The sequence below is a fragment of the Gavia stellata genome, chromosome 32, assembly GCF_030936135.1.
Source record: "Gavia stellata isolate bGavSte3 chromosome 32, bGavSte3.hap2, whole genome shotgun sequence".
NCBI lineage: Eukaryota > Metazoa > Chordata > Aves > Gaviiformes > Gaviidae > Gavia > Gavia stellata.
Window position 1 is genome coordinate 3952618 of NC_082625.1, and position 8254 is coordinate 3960871.

Sequence of the window (8254 nt, forward strand, 5' to 3'; positions counted from 1 at the left end):
TGTGTGTGCTGGGGGGGAGGGCTGAGTGGTGGGGGTGGGGGAGAGATGGATGTTTATTTAATGCAGAAAAAAAGCAATAAAAAATTAAAAAAAAAAAACCATGCTAAAAAAATAAAAAAAAAAAAACCACAAACAAAGAAGTCTTAGCACTTTGCGATGGAACGGGTACTTTGAGATCACTTTATCTAATTTAAAAAGCAAAAGCGAACCATGTTTACAAGTCAAAACCAACTTCTACAGAAAAAAAAATATTATTAAAAAAAAAAAATCCTAAATTTATTTTTGTAAGAAAATGTGTATATATATATATATATTTAAAAAAAACAAAAAACAAAAAAAACAAACCATAGGCAGAATCCAAGTTCTAGTTCCTGGCGTAATGAAAGCCACAAGGTGTGCGATGGGAGGAACGATGCTAATTAGGTTCTGTGACATGCCCGGCACCAGCCCCGCGCCGAAGTCGTCCCGCTTCGCCAATGAAAAAGAAAATAATTAAAAAAAAATCCCACGGAAGCTTGAATTTTAGGCAGGAATCACGGGGGGGTGTTTTGGGTTCGTGTATTGTTCGTTTCTCGCCCTCTCCCCTTATTTTTCTTTTTGAATTTGGGGGTTTTTTGGGTTATTTTTCAATGTTTTCCAGCCAGCGCTAGGCCAGCCCAGCTCCCCCCGGACCCCCCACCCCGGGCAGCCAAACTCAGCTCCGGGTATCGGCCCCTCCCGGGACGGTGCCGGAGGGACCCGGATCCGGGTTCCGGACTCTGGCGGTGGGGGGCTGCAGATGCGAACCCCCCCCCCGGCCGCTGCACCTCTGCTTAGCACAGGCTGATTGGGGCATATGCAAAGCCAAAAAAAAATACTAATTAAGCGTGGATTTGTAAATAGACACTTATTTGAGGTCTTTATTGTACGCGGAGTTGTGGTATCTCTTTTCTAGTTCGTGTTCATTTTTCTCCCCGGTTTTTCCGCCCCCCCCCCCCAGTTCCTCGCTGCTGCTTTTCTCTCCCTCTGCCCTGAAAGAGCCCTGGGATAAACCCGGCGGCTTCTTCTGGCCCGGCCAGTGCTGGGGGGGGGAGAGGGGAAAAAAAAAATAAAGAGGGGAAAAAAAAATAAAGAGGGGGAAAAAGAAAAAATGGGGGAGGAAGAGGGGAAAAAAAAATAGGGAAAAAAAAATAAGAGGGGGGAAAAAGAAAAAGGGGGGGAAGAGGGAAAAAAGAAAGAAGAGGGGGGAAAAAAGAGGGGGAAAAAAGGGGGGGGGAAGAGGGAAAAAAGAAAGAAGAGGGGGGAAAAAAGAGGGGGGAAAAAAGGGGGGGGGAAGAGGGAAAAAAAAGGGGAAAAAGATAAAAGAGGGGAAAAAAGAGGGGAAAAAGGGAAAAAAGAAGGGGAAAAAAGGGGAAAAAAGAGGGGAAAAAGGGGGGATGGAAAGGGGGGGAAAGAAGAGGGGAAAAAAGAAGAGGGGGAAAAAAAGGGGAAAACGAAAAAGGGGGAAAAAAGGAGGAAAAGAAAAAGGGGAAAAAAGAAAAAAGGGGAAAAAAGAGGGGAAAAAAGAAAGGTGAGGGAAAAAAAGGGAAAAAAAGGGAAAACAAAGAAAAAGGAAAAATAGAAGGGGAAAAAAGGGGGGGGGGAAGAGAAAAAAGGGAAAAAAGAAAAAAGGGGAAAAAAAAAAAAGAAAAAAGAGGAAATGGCACAAAAGTAAGAGGCGAGAGAGGGAGAATTAGTCTCAGGATCCCCCGCAGCGAGAGCGTCCCCCACCCCGGCCGCTCTCCAGCCCCCGGCCGCGAGTTTGCACTAATAATTAAAAAAAAAAGGCAAAAAAAAAAAAAAAAGGCAACCCCCCCCAAAGGCCCACAGCCCCCAGTTTGTCCCCGTCGCCCGCCTTAACCCCCGGCCCCGGCAGCAGCCACGAGCCCCCCCGCAGCCGCCCCCCCAGTGCTGTAGTTTGGCATCGAGAGCGGTTTTGTTGGTGTTCTTGTTAAATTTTAATATTTTTTTTAAAAAATTTAATTTTTTTTTTTTTTTTAATTCAGGTTATGGTAAAGCGTTGCCAAAGATGGTGCTGAGTTACACCGGGTCGGGAGGAGAAAGGAAAAAAAAAACCCGAAATAAAAATTAAATAATAATAATAATAATAATAATAATGGGATGAAACCACAGGGGGGGTCAAAGTGAAGGAGGAAAAAAAGGAAAAATTAAGGGTTTTTGGTACAAAAGAGGAAAAAACAGCCCCCCCCCCCCCCAGGGTGGGGGCAGAGGGGGGAGCCAGCTCGGGGGGCTCAGCCCGGGGGTCCCCCCCCCCGGGACAGCAGCCTGGGCTGGGGGGTCCCCGTCCCCCCATGACTGGTGACGGGGCGGGGGGGGTCAGTCCCTGCTAGTTTGGGGTCTGGGGGGTGGCAAAGGGGGGGGTGGGGGGGGGGTGTGCAGGGGCTTCACCCCCTCCTGGGATGGGGGGGGTTTGGGGGGGGGGGGGGCATCTCCTTCCATCCCCCCCGCGCTGCTTGTAAAGATGCTGCATCCACCCCCCCGCCCCCCCGAGATGGGGCTGGAGGGGGTCCTGCCCCCCCCGCCCTGGGCAGTGAGGGGGGGCTCGTTCTTCCGCAGGAAAAGGGCTTCTTTCTTCTCCCCCCCCCCCCCCCCCCCCCCAAATTCTCCCCCAGCACCCACCAGGTAGTGCCCCCCCCCCGGGGTGAGGGTCCGGCGGCAGCTGGGACACCCCCCACCCCCCCCCCCGATTTGACTATTTAAAAGGAAAATAAGAACAAACCTCTGTCAGAGCTCTATAGAGCGCCTCGATTTATATTTTCGCTTTATTATGAAAAGTTTTATTTAAATAAAGAAGAACACTTTTCAAAAAGAGGAAATCCCCGCGGCGGCACAGGCCGGGGGGAGCCGGGGGGGGCGAGAAGCAAAATGCTGCGTTTCAAGTTGTGTTTTCTACAAATTATATCTATATATATATATATATATACACACACCCCGAGAGCTTAAACGTCTCCTGGGGCGGGGGGGGGCACGCGTGCGGCCGAGCTCGGCCCGGGATCCCGGCCGGGATGCTCGAGATGGGGCCACTTCTTTTTTATTTTTAATTGGTTTTGGTTTGTTTTGTTTTTTTTTTTTCCTTTTTTTTTTTTTTTGCGTCTTTCTATATAATCTATTAAAGAGATTCTCTATCTAAAGCACTCGCAAGGTTTCAGCGGTTTTTATGTGTAAACTACTTTTGTGGTATAGGGGGGTAAAGGAGCGAGGCGAGGAAAACGTTAAAAAAAAATAAAATTAAAAAAAAAGCACAGAAAAGACATTCCATAGATTGTAACTTTGATAGTTCTTTATAAAGTGTGGGAGGCGAGGAAAAAAAAAAAAATTTAAAATAATAAAAATTGCACTTTGGGGGGGGGCTTTAAAAAAAAAAAAAGAAAATAAACTATATATTAAAAATACAGACGCAGCCGTTTGGTTTCTTGGGAGGCGGAAAAGCTGATGGGGGGGCAGAGCCCGGGGGGGGGTCCTCCGCTTTGGGCCGGTTTGGGGGGGGGTGTCGGGGTTTTGGGGTGGGTCTGTTCTTTCCTGGGGGGTTTGGAGCCGCGGCGGGAGCTCCCCGGGCTGGGGGGGCTGTGCTGGGAGGGGTGACCCCCCCGGGGGGGGGGGGGGGGCTAAGCCTGATTTGGGGGTGTCCAGGGCTGCGGGGGGGTTGTTGTGAGGGGGGTGCCAGTCCCAGCCTGTCGCCGTGCCTCAGTTTCCCCAAACGGAGCACGCACCCCTTCTTGCAAAATAATGGCAAAGGGGGGTCCCAGCACCCCAGCGCGGAGTGGGTGCCCCCTCCCAGTCTGCCCAGTACCCCCACGGCCGGGTCCGGCCCCGCTGGGGCAGCTCGGCCCCGTTAAACCGCCTGGGGGGGGCCGAGGCGTGAGGGCGGGGGGGGCGCAGGGCCCTAATCCCGTTTGGGCACAGATTAGGGCCGGGGCCAACGCCGGCTCCCAGATGGCCGCGGTTTAAGGAGCCCCCGGGGACGGGATTTGGGGGTGTGCACCCCCCCAGCGCACACCCCACACCCCCCCCCAGGCCGGGATGGAGCTGCAAGCGGGGAAACTGAGGCAGGCGGGGGGGGACACACACACACAGAGGTGGCACTAAGGGGAACCCCACAACCCAGAGCCCCAAAATCCTGCTGCCACCCTCTCCGCGAGCGAGACCCAGCCCGGCCTCCAGCCCCCCCGTCACCGCCACCCCCGGGGCACCCCCCAGGCCCCCCCCAAAGGGCACAGCCAACGTTACCGGATTAATTTGTGTCATAAGCTGCCTCGTTTTCGGGAGCGCGAAGAGCTTTGGGGGTTTTATCTCCCCGGATTTAGTGGCCGAGTCGTCGTTCTTAGCGAGACGCCCTAATGCCGCTTAACACCTGGGAGCCGCGATTTTCATTAGGGGCGTCAGGGACAATTAGTAAGAAAATAATTAGGGCAGGGGCCTGGCGCTGGGGGGGGTTAAGCCCCATATGTGCCTGGGCCTCGGGAGGTGGGGACCCCCCCGGCCCTCCGTGGGTGACACCGCGGGGATGTGGCCGGACCTGGAGGGGGGACACGGGGCAGTAGGTCCCCGTCCTGGGGCGCCCTGCGAAGGTTGGACCCCGGGGAGATGGGGGGGTCCCCACTGGGGCATGGGGGGGTCCCTCAAGGGGGACGCGTAGCCGAGGCTCTGGCCCCGTCCCGGCACGTGGGGGTTCGTCGGTGACGGGGGGACACCCGCGACCCCTCGGCGTGGTGGGGGTGGGACACGGGGCAGGTGACACCCAGAGTGTCCCTCAGCAGGTCCTGCCTGGAACTGCCCCCACGTTTTGGGGGGCCCCATCTGGGCGCCCCCAAATCCCCCCAGCCCTGAGCAGGGGGGGGCTACAGGAAGGGGGGCCGGGGCTGGGGAAGGAGGGGGCCGAGGCCACGGGGAGCGGGGACATGTCCCCAGCCCCAGCGTGCCCGCTCGGGCAGGCAGCGGTGGGGGGCCACGGGCAGGGCGAGGGGGGGCAGCGCAGGTAGGGCGAGGGGGGGGCCGGGGGGCGCCGGGGGGCAGCAGGGGCAGCAGCAGCCAAGGCCGTACAGGGCGTAGGGGTGGTAGTAGCCGATGTTCACCCTGCAAGGGGAAACAGAGCACCCGGGGTCAGCCCTGAGCCCCAAACCCCACCGCGACCCCCCCCCCCAGGACCCCCCCCAACCCCGCTCACCTGCGGACGCGCCGCCGGGCCCGCCGGCGGTGGTAGTCGCCTTTGGCGAAATCCTCCAGGTTGGCGGGGTGGATGGCCCAGAAGTGGCCTTTGCCGTTGTCGCTGCGGCCGGCTTTGACGAAGCACTCGTTAAGGGAGAGGTTGTGGCGGACGCTGTTGCGCCAGCTCTTCTCCTGGGCCGAGAGGCGCCGTCAGCCAGCCCGCGCCCGCCACGGCCCCGCCGCGCCCACCCCACGCACCTCCGGGGATGTCAGTAGGCACCAGAGTGAACGGCACCCGACGCACCTGGAGAAACCAGCCCCTTGGCACCGCTTGAAACTGTCCCGAGATCCGGACGCCGGCACACACGTTTTCCCGGTGGATTGGGGTCAGCAGAGACGTGGTGAGTCAAGCCCAGGCCTGTCCCCAACCCGACACCAGCACCCCGGGGCTCAGCTCCCAGTTTGCCCACCCCAAACACTAAAACCATACCAAAATCGGGGGGAAAATCCCCCAAAAGAGGTCGGCTCCAGCATGGCAGCCCCTCACCTTGTTCTTGAAGTAGGGGTAGTTGTCCATGATCCACTGGTAGATGTCGGAGAGCAGCAGCTTCTTCTCCGGGGAGGAGAGGATAGCGGTGGAGATGAGGGCGATGTAGGACTGCGACGGCTTGTCCCCGGGCTCCGGCGGGGGCCGGGGGGCTGGCGGGGGGCACCGGCCGGGGGGAGAGGGGGTGCGGGGTCCCCCCTCGCCCCGCTCCGACAGCAGGTACTCGATGGTGAAGGAGGCCCCGGGCGGGCGCCGTCCCCCGGGCACCGTGTCCCCCATGGTCCCCGCCAGGCGCAGGGGAGACCTCTCGCCCGGGCCAGTAATTAGCGCAGATTACAGGGTTTGCTAATTGTGTTTTCACAAACGGGCCGCCTTGGCAAAGCGGGCTGTTTATCTGGCAAAGCCCCGGGTTTAGCGGGATTTGGACCTTTAAGCCTCATAAATAAAATGATTAATCCGCTGGAGGTGGAGGAATTCGAAGCGGCACTGAGGTGCCCGGGGGGGCTTCAGCACCCACCTCGCTCTTGGGTCCGGCTGCCCCCCAAGTCCCAGGGGGAGCCCGTGGGGGAGCTGGGGCTGCCCCGGGCCCCTCCTGCCCCACCCACAGACCCCCCCCCCCCCCCCAGCTCATTTTGGGGTGAGCCCGGGGAGCTCCCGGGGAGAAATCCCAACAAGCCAACACTGAATTTAAATGTAAATCTTTCTTTTTATTTAACAAACACTATAATTTGAACTTTGAAGAATGTGTACTGAGGGAAAGAAAAATAATTTTCTTTTTTGTTTTTTCTCTTCTCTTTACAAAAAAAAGAAAAAAACAGGATATAAGAAAAAACATATGTACAGGAAGAGCTGGCCAACTCAAACAGAAAGCAGTAACAGAAGCATGATGTTTCCAAACAGTGGCTTGGCCTGGAAAATTTAAAAGCAATTAAATTAGAATACAAATATTAGAAAAAACTGGACTCTAAAGCTACTGTGCAGCCAAGGATGCGAGCCACAGAACTTTATACAGTAAAACTTAATTTTTGAGCTCTACCCAGGTTTTTTTGTTTGTTTGTTTGTTTGTTTTAATCCCCCTTCCCACCCCTGCCCCCGTTTAAACCTGAAAACATATTGCTTACACGCAAACAGAAAAAAAAAGAGAGAAGAAAAAGAAAAGCCTATGGCATACAAATCAGAGTTTTTCTCTGTGGGAACAAGACTAGAAACAGCAGAAGAGCAAGCGAGATGCGGCTGCCTCCCCGCCTGCTGCCCGCTCCCCCCTGCCCACGGCTGCCGGCCGGGACACCCTCACAAGCTGCCTGGGAGGCCCCAGGAGAAAACAGGGGGGGTTTAACACCCACCCCCCCCTTTTGCCTTCAAGTTTTCATTTACGAAGACAAAATACAGATGGGCAGGAAGGGCCGGGAGTGAGGGACGCTCCCTCTGCCAGCGTCTGCAGCCCGATGCGGAGCCCGGTGCCCTCCCGCGCTGGGCAGGGGATTCGGGGATCCTACACCATGGGCGGGAGGGACGGGGGAGAATTTGGAGAAGAAACCTCCAAACACGCCAGGTCGAAGCTTCCTCCTCAAAAGCATTGAGAGGATAATTCTTTGCTTTCTTCCTAGATGCTTTTGGGCAAGTCGCTAACAAGGATTTAAATAGTTCTGGGTGGACCTCGGTGGCTTTTCTGTTGACGTGCGATCGGCCGTGCTTCATTTTTTCCTCAAACACAGGACGGGCACTTTGGAAAGCGCCGTCGCTTTGGTTCTGCCATTTTGCCGCCGTTGCCCCCCTCCCAGCGCCCCGAGGAGGCGAGGGCCGAGGGGAGGCAGAAGGGTTTTGGGGTGCAGGGACATCCCTGCAACTGGGCAGCGCCCAGTGCCACCAAGCGCCCCTGGCCCAGGGCTCGGGGGTCTTGGTACGGCGCAGCTGGACGCTGCCCAGGCGGCCCCGGCTGCAGCAATGCCCCTGATGTTGGGCGTGGGGACACCGCTCCTGCTTTGCCACCCGTCCCGTGGGCATGGCGAGGGGCAGAGGCACAGGCCAGCTTCCTTCCAACATTTATTCTCATCTACGGAGGAGAAAAGTCAGCGAGGTCCAAAGCAAAACGGAGTTCAGAGGTGTCAGTGGGAAGAGCAGAGCTGCTTACGCAAAGTTAATTACAAAAATTCTCTAAGACAAAGTCAAAAAGGTTACCATTTGGAAACTCAAAAGCAACAACATTTTGCCATCAAGAGCATAGCAGTAGCTTTGGGTCTGGGACCAAAGTCTTGAACAGAGAAGTGGAAAGTCCAGAGGCTGTGAACACGTGGCCGCAGGGCTCCACGCATCGTCCCTCGGCTCTGTCCTCAACACCCTGCCAACAGTGCCGCCAGCAGCGCCGGTGCCGGGCCGCACACTGGTTCGTGACTGAAAGAAACCTGAATTGGAGTTTACCGAGGTAGTTGGCTAGAAACTGAGATTCCCCCACCTGGCATTTTCTCGAAGGCCCAAGCATCCCTCGCCCCCCACCCCGCTCCTCCTCACGTGCCAGGTGTCCAG